The 8741-nt window shown below is 39.5% G+C and overlaps 1 non-coding gene across 1 annotated transcript; it reads left to right on the top strand.

Annotated features, from left to right (window-relative positions):
- Window positions 1-5259: 5259 nt before the first annotated feature.
- On the top strand, window positions 5260-5366 carry LOC148207814 (small nucleolar RNA R71). The gene has a single exon (XR_015787635.1). It is a non-coding gene; the product is annotated as a small nucleolar RNA R71 (small nucleolar RNA).
- Window positions 5367-8741: the final 3375 nt, after the last annotated feature.

Below are 8741 nucleotides of genomic sequence, written 5' to 3'. Positions count from 1 at the left end.
AAAAACATGCGTAGTAATGCTAGAATATGCACACTACGTCATTAACCAAAAGAAGAAAACACAAAAAATAGCAAAGAAGGAACCTCCCCTTCATGAAGTCGGAGGTTGTGGACTAGGATCAGTGTCAGTGCTGGGAGATGGATGACCAAGGATAGCAGCTAGCGCTGGAGGCTATGAAGGTAAAACCGCAAAATCCAATGAAGCCCTTAAGTTGTAGATATGTTGCACGACTTCTTGAACCTGAGAGTTTTCGAAATGCTGGAAAAACAGGGCAGGCGCCAGGCGCCTGCGTGATTTATTTTTTTTTTTCAACGTTTTCTTTTTTTCTTTTTTTTTTCAACGTTTTCACAAACATTCTCTTAATAAGAAAAACTTTATAATTAAACAAAAAAGAAAATACAAGATACAAAGACTTCCTTCCTTTACTTTTGTTCTTTCAAAAACGGATAAGAAGGAAAAAACATTTTTCGCAAAAATTTATTGACCTGAAAGTTGAATAGAGGTTTTTCCTCTATCCACTGGTTCTCCAAAATACGGCTTAAGTCTCTGCCCATTTACTTTAAAAACATTTCCCTTAGAGTCAACTAGATCCACTGCCCCATATGGGTAGACTTTAAAAATTTGAAAGGGACCAGACCATCTAGACTTAAGTTTTCCAGGGAAAAGTTTCAACCTAGAGTTGAATAACAGAACCAGATCACCTTCTTGAAGATTGTTCGGCCGAAGACGCCTATCATGCCACTGTTTAGTTTTTTCCTTAAACAACTTAGCATTCTCATAAGAAAAGTGCATGTGTTCTTCTAATTCCAACAATTGTAACTTCCTCGCTTCACCTGCAGCCAACAAATCAAAATTTAATTTCTTAGTAGCCCAAAATGCTTTATATTCTAGCTCAAGAGGCAAATGACATGCTTTTCCAAAAACTAGCCTATAGGGGGACATGCCGAGGGGAGTCTTAAATGATGTCCTATATGCCCAAAGTGAATCATCAAGCTTAAAAGACCAATCCCTACGGTTAAGATTTACAGTTTTTTCTAAAATGTTTTTTATCTCCCTATTAGATATTTCGGCTAACCCATTCGACTGAGGATGATATGCTGTTGCAACCCTATGACGCACATTGTATTTAGTCAGCAACTTTTGCATAGACCTATTCACAAAATGAGCCCCCCCATCGCTTATCAGACAACGCGGGGTTCCATGACGCGTAAAAATGTGCTTTTGCAGAAAACGAATGACAACTTTGGAATCATTGGTAGCAGTTGCAATGACTTCTATCCATTTCGAAACATGATCTACTGCTAACAATATATAAAGCTTACCATTAGAAGATGGAAATGGACCCATAAAATCTATACCCCACACATCAAATATTTCAATCTCTAGGATCGGGGTTTGAGGCATTTCGTGGCGTTTAGATATATTACCTGTCCGTTGGCATTTGTCACAAACCTGGGCAAACTTATGTGCATCTTTGAAGAGAGTGGGCCAAAAGAACCCACTTTGCAAAACTTTGGTTGCGGTTTTGTGTCCTGCAAAATGTCCTCCATATGGAGACATATGACAAGCGTCTAATATCGCCTCGTGCTCTTCTTCTGCGACACACCTGCATAAGATATTGTCAGGTCCTAGCTTATATAAAAAAGGCTCATCCCAACGATAACATCGAACTTCATTTAGAAATTTCTTTACCTGTTGCTTGTTGAACTCATAAGGAACTATTCGACTTACCAAATAATTTGCTATATCGGCATACCACGGAACTGAATCAACTCGCAAGATTTGCTCGTCAATAAACTGTTCACGTATAACAGTTCCATCGTCACAGAGCGGGGATTCCAATCTAGACAGGTGATCAGCAACTTGGTTTTCAGTACCTTTCCTGTCCCTAACTTCAATATCAAACTCTTGAAGTAACAAAATCCACCGTATCAAACGTGGTTTAGCATCTTTTTTAGCAAATAAATATTTTAAAGCAGAATGGTCAGTAAAAACAATGACTTTTGTGCCTATCAAGTAAGACCTGAACTTATCAAAGGCGAACACAACTGCTAACAGTTCCTTCTCAGTAGTAGTGTAATTGAGTTGTGCACCGGTCAGAGTCTTACTAGCATAATACACAGGATGCAAGATCTTGTTTTTACGTTGACCTAACATAGCTCCTATTGCATAATCACTAGCATCACACATGAGCTCAAAAGGTAAATCCCAATTAGGTTCGATAATTATAGGAGCTGAACTTAGAGCAACTTTCAACATTTCAAATGATTTTAAACAGTCATCATAAAAAACAAATGGTCTATCATGTTCTAGCAATTGACACAAGGGTTTAGAAATTTTAGCAAAGTCTTTTATAAAGCGGCGGTAAAATCCCTCATGCCCTAAAAAACTTCTAATCCCTTTGACATTTGTAGGAGGAGGTAGCTTTGAAATGATGTCTATCTTAGCGTGGTCTACCTCTATTCCTTGCTTGGAAATTTTGTGACCCAAAACAATACCCTCTTGTACCATGAAATGACACTTCTCCCAATTTAGGACTAGGTTTGTTTGTTCACATCTCTCCAATACTCTCTCCAAATTAACTAAACAAGCGTCGAAAGAATTTCCAAAAACAGAAAAGTCATCCATAAAAACTTCTAGAATATTTTCTACCATGTCAGAGAAGATGGCCATCATACACCTCTGAAAAGTCGCGGGTGCATTGCATAGTCCAAAGGGCATTCGCCTAAAAGCGAACGTACCATACGGACACGTAAATGTTGTCTTCTCTTGGTCTTCTGGAGCAATAGTAATTTGATTATAACCCGAATATCCATCTAAAAAACAATAGAAATCCTTACCTGCCAGACGGTCGAGCATCTGGTCAATAAACGGGAGAGGAAAATGGTCTTTCTTCGTTACCTTGTTGAGTTTGCGATAGTCAATGCAAACTCTCCACCCGCTCACAGTTCGGGTTGAGATGAGCTCATTCTTCTCGTTGGCCACCACGGTTATACCCCCTTTCTTTGGTACACACTGTACTGGGCTTACCCAGCTGCTGTCGGATATTGGGTATGTAACACCGGCGTCAAGCCATTTAAGAATTTCTTTCCTTACAACCTCTTTCATCTTCGGGTTCAACCGCCTTTGACTCTCAATAGAGTTCTTAGCATCTTCTTCCAATAGAATTTTGTGCATGCAAAAGGCTGGGCTTATCCCTCGGATATCTGCTATCGTCCATCCAATGGCCTTTTTGTGCTTCTCCAAAATCTGCAATAAAGAATATTCATTAGTAGGTGATAAATTGGAAGCTATAATAACTGGTAAAGTGTCGTTATCCCCTAGATACGCATATTTCAAATGCGACGGCAATGGCTTCTGCTCCAACGTGGGTGGTTCCACTATGGACGGAAGTAACGACTTGCATTCTTCTTTTTGTATTTTTTCAATAGGATTAGCCACATCTTCTGGTCCTTCTGCTATCTTATTAAGCTCTTCTTCAATCTCTGTAACTAATAAGTCATAAAACTCATCAAACATAACAGGATTCAAGCTATTTATAGCAGAGCACTCTTCAAAGTCTCCTGGTAATTTCATGGCGTCTAGAACGTTAAATTTAACTTCTTCATTATTTACCCTCATTGTAATTTCTCCCTTCCTCACATTAAAAACTGTATCCCCAGTGGCTAGAAATGGTCTTCCCAAAATAATGGGAACGTCTAAGTCTGCCTCGCAATCTAGAATGATAAAGTCCGCAGGGAAAATGAATTTGTCCACCTGGACTAAAACATCTTCTATCTTTCCCTCAGGTCTTATGATAGATCTATCTGCTAGTTGGAGGGTAACCGTAGTAGGTCTAGCTTCTCCTATGCCTAAAGATTTGAAAACTGATAATGGCATAAGATTAATGCTAGCGCCTAGATCACATAATGCCCTACCTAAGTTTTTTCCTCCTATGGAACATGGAATGGTAAAACTGCCAGGATCATTACATTTCATGGGTAGCGGGCTGCCTACAGCTTCACTACTACATTTTGTCATGGCTACCAGTTCATGCTCTCCTATTTTTTTCTTCCTAGAAACTATATCTTTCAAAAACTTAGCATAATTTGGCATCTGTTCTAGAGCATCTATACTAATGGTATATTTATATGCAGTTGTTTTAAAATATCTAAAAATTTTCTAAACTGGGAATCATTATTTTTCTTAACTAATCTTTGTGGAAACGGGGGAGTATGAGTAAAAGAAGGCTGTACCTGTGGAGGAACACTCGGGGTGTCCTTATTACCTTTTCTAATATTCTCTTTTTCTGGTGTTGTTGGATTTTCTGGTATCTTTACAATTGGTTCAGTGGACGGAATCTGTACATCTGTTGTTGGCATTGTTGGTCCATCATATGCCAGTCCACTCCTGAGGGTGACAGCCTTGCACTGTTCTGTCCCTTCTCGTTTTGGTAATTCAGTATGGCCTGGAAAAGAACCTTGTGGTCTATTCTTCAATTCATTGGCGAGCTGTCCCAATTGGGTCTCGAAATTCCTCATTGATGCCGCTTGGGATTGTATCACTGCGTCGGTTCGGGCCATGTACTTCTTCATCATATTCTCAAGATTTGAGTTGTTATTTTGAACTGGTGGAGTCTGTGTTCTCTGATTGTACTGCTGTTGCGGTGGTGGGATGTATTGCTGTGTAGGTGGAACATAGGGCTGCTTGTTCTGTTGGCTCTGCCCTTGATTAAAACCGCTCGAACCTCCTTGTCCTCCCCATGAGAAATTAGGGTGGTGCCTCCAACCTGGGTTGTAGGTGTTCGAATATGGGTTAAAGTTCCTATTGTTCCCATGTCCTACATAAAAAACAGAAGCAGGGTTATGTGGACAATTATCATAAATATGGTTTTCACTGCAAAATGAACAAATGAGATCGTTGACTTGGCAAACAGGGGCAGGAGTGCAATAATCCGACTGCACAGGTTGTATCGGCGTGGCTAATGGATTTTTTATTCCCAATACCATCTCTTTCAGCCTCTGGTTCATTGTAACCATCTCTTTTTGCATCGAGGTCGCAATGTCCAGAGCCAAAACTCCAGCTGGATCTTGCTTCTTTGGTGCTGCCCTAGATCTTTGCGAACACCATAGTTCGTTATGTGAAGCTAAGTCATTTAGGATGTCAACTATCTCGTTGAATGTCTTCTTTGTAAAGGCTCCGTTGGCAGCATTGTTTAGCATCATCTTAGTAGGATGATCTAAGCCTCTAAAGAAATGTTCTATCTGGATGCATGCCGGCAAGCCATGGTTCGGACATTTCCTGATTAGTTCTTTAAATCTCTCCCACGCCTCGTGAACAGGTTCACGATCATACTGTCTAAACGAGATGATCTCCTCTCTGATATCAGCGTGGCGAGTAGGTGGGAAGAATTTTGTTAAGAACTTCTCCACTAACGACCCCCATGTGGTGATGGATCCCGGTGGAAATGCATTGAGCCATGCTCTAGCTTGGTCCTTCAAAGAAAATGGAAAAAGTGTTAGTCTCAGAGCATCGTCTGTTATACCAGGTAATCGAAATGCATTTGCAATTTGAATGAATGATTTCAGATGATCATGTGGATCCTCATGTTCCTGCCCTCCAAAATGTCCAATTGTCTGCAACATTTGGAAGATCATTGGTTTAAGCTCAAAGTTTGCGTGGGCTGGAATAGGGTTGACTATCCCTGAATCAAAGTTCTGAAAAGCCGTGGCGGCATATTCTCGCATTGCCACGTCTCTGTTGTCCGCCATCTGGATATGGTTGAATTCATCATTTCTTGCATGATCCCTCATATTACCGTTAACAGCAGGTGGATCAACCGGATCACGAGGTGGAATATCTGCCATTGATGTGCTCGTACTCTCTACCTCACTTTCAGGACTAATTTCACCTTCTCTCTCTTTTTGCTTTTCTAGTTGTTTTCCAAGTCTTTGCTCCTTTCGAGTTTTTCGAAGGGTCCGGTCAATCTCAGGGTCAAGGGGTAGAAGAAAAGATCTTGTGCTCATGCACTTTAACTTACCCTTGTGAGATCAACGACCAAAAATATAGAACAAAAACGGTGGATGGAACTTACACCCAACAACAATTCACAAAAATAAAAACTAAAAGAATTTGAAAATAATTTTAAAACTAAAGTCCCCGGCAACGGCGCCAAAAACTTGACTGGGCGTTTATGCTGAACGCACGCGCTAAGCGTGGTAACAATTATATAGATGCAAGCGCACACCTGTCAGAGTAATATAAAATGGACGGAGTATCCAAGTATCGATCCTCAAGGACTTCTAAACAATTTCCAAACTCTAAAGTTTTAAAGAATAGTGAATGTTGGAATGAGTGATTCTTGTAAAATGGGAAGTGGTCACAAATAATGGTTTGGATTTGGGATTTGGACTTATAATAATAAAACCTAGCCCGAATTACTTCAAGTTAGCCATCAAAGAATCAAGGACATGCTAAGGACAATATGCATTTTACTTTAGAAACCAACGACTACGCTTCTCACTTGACTTATGTCTAAGCAAGTTCAAAGTCCTAAGACATTCCCTAATATGTCTATTATGAGAGATATCTTAGTTTTAGGATGGAAATAGTCGCAACCTCGGGTTAAGGTCCTATGTCTAGGCTACTTAAGCGGAACCCTTATGTCTAAGGCGCTCCTCTCCTCGGTTTAACCACTCAACAATGCAAATAAGCAACCTTTTCAGTATTGACTTGTTAAGACTTACAGTGGCCTTCTCTAAATCTTAACTTTTGGGAAAACATGTTGAGCAATGAATGGAAAGCAAAAACACTTCTTCTTAGCAACCCTTTTTAGACATAAAAGGCTAACTATCCATAACCAGGCTAGAGACGGGAATTCAGAAAGACATAATGAAGAAAATACAGCAAGTAAAATGGTTGAATGTGGAATGCATGTGTGAAAAACAAAAGTTAACTAACGGAGAGTTTTTGTCGGGATTGAGAGCTTCGCCCTTCTCTTTCAAGCAAGGGGGAGTGTCACGTGCTCTTTCCTCCAAAAACACAACTCTCTTAACTAAAAATAAAGTAAAGGCAAAGGGAAGATAAGCAAAGTGCTAGATTTTTATAGATTTGAATAAGTAGAAAATAACTAAGTACAAATGGAAACAAAACAAAGCTCAATAAAAGAATGTAAAGTGCTCGGGATTTAAAAACGAAAAGCAACTAATGAAAGCAACTCAAAAGTACTTAGAAAGCAACAAAGAAGCACTAAAAATGATCAAGAGAAGGAAGCAAGGCTTGATGATTTTGGTGGAGAAGTTGCTGGAATTTATAGCTGTGCAGAATTGGTTAGGTAGGTCCTAAAACGATGGTGAATCACCCATTTCCAACTCTTTTGACTGACCAAATCATGCTCAAACTGATAGTGGAACACTTCTTCTACACGTATGCATCGGTTGGAACCACCAAAACGCATTGGAAGACGCGTTTCATTAAGGGCAAAGTTGGAAGAAAACCAGTTTTTCTGCAGGCTTCCCAGGCGCCTGGCGCCTCCCATGATGGTTTTTCCGTCTTTTTGCTTCTTTTGATTAATTTGCACTCCCAAATGGTCCTAAAATGTCATAAATACAATATAAGCCAACCACAAACCATAATATATGAATTTTGCATGAATTGGAACTCAAACGATCGAGAAAAATCCGAAACAAAGCTGAAACATTGTAAAAACAGCATCTAAAACCTTCTTTTTACGCATGTAAACAAGCGTAATCAGTTTCAAACATTATTCTCTGGAAAACAAGGAAAAAGTGCATGCTATTGCTTGGGGACAAGCAAGATTTTAAGTTTGGGGGTGTGATAACACTCCAAAAGAGAGTTATTCTACTGTTTAGTTTGGTGATTTTATTCAAAGAATTGTCAAAGCGTGTGGGTTTTAGCTCCTAAATAGCTTAAATAAGATTAAAAAATAGAATCCGAGCTAAAAGTCCTAGGTTTTGAATGCTTGAGGTAAATATTGCACTAAATTCTCTTATTTTTGGTGTAAATGCACAGGTTGGAAGCAGAAGACTAAGCATAAAGAGAATGTTAAATCCAGAGAAGAGTGGATGAAGCATGTTCGAAGCAGAAAAGACGAAACTTGGAGCGAAGAAGAGATGGAGCATGGAATTACTGAGCAGTAACTGCCAAACACGGGAATTTACCATGTCCGTACAATCTTCAACTGGATGCCCAAAAACGGGACCTGATATAAAAAGGACATGTTGCCTTAGCCACCACACATAGATCCGAATAGAAACATGTTTTTTAGAGCTGAAACGACAAAGAGGAGGATTCTCTCCATTTTCAAGGGTAGAAAGCTGATGATAGAAGGGGTATTCCTCTACCATTCGAACTGTTATCTTCTTCTTCTTCGGGTTTTCTGCTATTTCCCTAAGATGGGTTTGTCTTCTTCTTTTACCTATTGTATTTTCTTCTTCATTCATGAGCTAACCCCCATTTCGGTGGAGATTCATATGTTGTAACTGATATGAAATTGAACTTGTAGCTGCTATATTCGTTTTTTAATGGAGCTGTTTATTTTTCCTATATGTTACTGAACATTGTTGGCCGCCTTGTTTTGTTTGCTAGCTGCTGTATTGACCTAGGAGGGCTTACGGTTTGTCGACTTGCTTCATTTGTGATTAGTACTTTTTTATAGTATTTTGTGGATGCTCAGGAATGGGGTCCCTTAATCATGCCTAGAACTTGTTTTTATTGCTTAGAACTTAGCAACGAGAGTTGTG

Source organism: Momordica charantia, unplaced genomic scaffold, assembly GCF_013281855.1.
Source record: "Momordica charantia cultivar OHB3-1 unplaced genomic scaffold, Mcharantia_2.0 BLBB01000061.1, whole genome shotgun sequence".
NCBI classification, from domain to species: Eukaryota; Viridiplantae; Streptophyta; class Magnoliopsida; order Cucurbitales; family Cucurbitaceae; genus Momordica; species Momordica charantia.
This window is presented reverse-complemented; position numbering and strand designations above follow the sequence as displayed.